Source organism: Sinocyclocheilus anshuiensis, unplaced genomic scaffold (genome assembly GCF_001515605.1).
Source record: "Sinocyclocheilus anshuiensis isolate Anshui unplaced genomic scaffold, SAMN03320099.WGS_v1.1 scaffold687, whole genome shotgun sequence".
In the NCBI taxonomy this organism is placed as follows: domain Eukaryota; kingdom Metazoa; phylum Chordata; class Actinopteri; order Cypriniformes; family Cyprinidae; genus Sinocyclocheilus; species Sinocyclocheilus anshuiensis.
In genome coordinates this window covers 568,534-569,724 of record NW_015551096.1, presented here as the reverse complement: position 1 = coordinate 569,724, position 1,191 = coordinate 568,534, and the positions used below count along the sequence as shown (strand labels likewise).

At 31.4% G+C, this 1,191-nt stretch overlaps 1 protein-coding gene across 1 annotated transcript in view; it reads left to right on the top strand.

Moving 5' to 3' along the window:
- The window catches only part of LOC107662697 (adhesion G protein-coupled receptor L1-like), a 20,240-nt gene that overhangs the window by 13,931 nt on the left and 5,118 nt on the right, over positions 1 to 1,191 (top strand). The window lies entirely within an intron of this gene.

Genomic DNA, 1,191 nt, shown 5'->3' with positions numbered 1-1,191 from the left:
GTGTGTGTGTGTGTGTGTGTGTGTGTGTGTGTGTGTGTGTCAGGCGGTGGTGCAGACGGTGGATAATCTGCTGCGTTTGGAGGCGCTGGAGTCGTGGCAGGACATGAACTCTACAGAACAGTCACACACCGCCACCATGCTGCTCGACGTCATGGAGAAAGGAGCGTTTCTATTGGCTAACAACCTGTACGGGGGTCACTTCAGCGACCGCGCACCAAACATTGGTACGGCTCATGCTACCTCATATACACAAACGTCCAGAAGTCTGGGAACCGTTTCTTCTGCTCACCGAGGCTGCATTTATTTGATCAAAAATACAGTAAAAACTATGAAATATTATTGCAATTTAAAACAGCTGTTTTCTATGTGAATATCTGTTAAAGTGTAATTTATTTCTGTGATGCGCAGCTGTATTTTCAGCATCATTACTCCAGTCTTCAGTGTCACATGATCTTCAGAAATCATTCTAATATGCTGATTTGCTGCTCAAGAAACATTTCTGATTATTATCAATGTTGAACACAGTTGTGCTGCACAATATTTTTGTGGAAACTGTGATACATTTTATTTTTCATGATTCACAGATGAACAGAAAGTTCAGAAGAACAGCATTTATTTGAAATAGAAATCTTTTGAAGCATTATAAATGTCTTTACTCTCACTTTTGATCAATTCCATGCATCCTTGATGAATAAAAGCATTAATTTCTTTTTAAAAATGATTGTATAAGATAACAATATAACATGATCACAAACATCATTTTTTTTAAATAGCAGAATTACTGTTACTTGAGAAAGTTAAATTACATTATAATAAAATGTACAAATTAAATAATTTATAAACTACACAAAACAAAATATAATTATGTAATTGTGTGTTAACTGCATCAAATACATGTTATATAACGTTTTAAAATTTTATATAATTAGTCTTGGTTGATACTTTATATATTTTTATATAATATTATTGTATAGTAGTATATAATATATATAGTATATTATTATATTAAAAGTTATATAAATTAACATTAGTCTATTATGAACAAACAAAAATGAACAATGAAAAATAGTATATTTTTTAACATGCATAACTTATGTCAACAATAATGTTACCCTTATTGTAACGTGGTACCAAATTTGTAATGTTTTATTCATTTGCATGTAAGGTAATGTGTTAGATTTTATGCTAGTT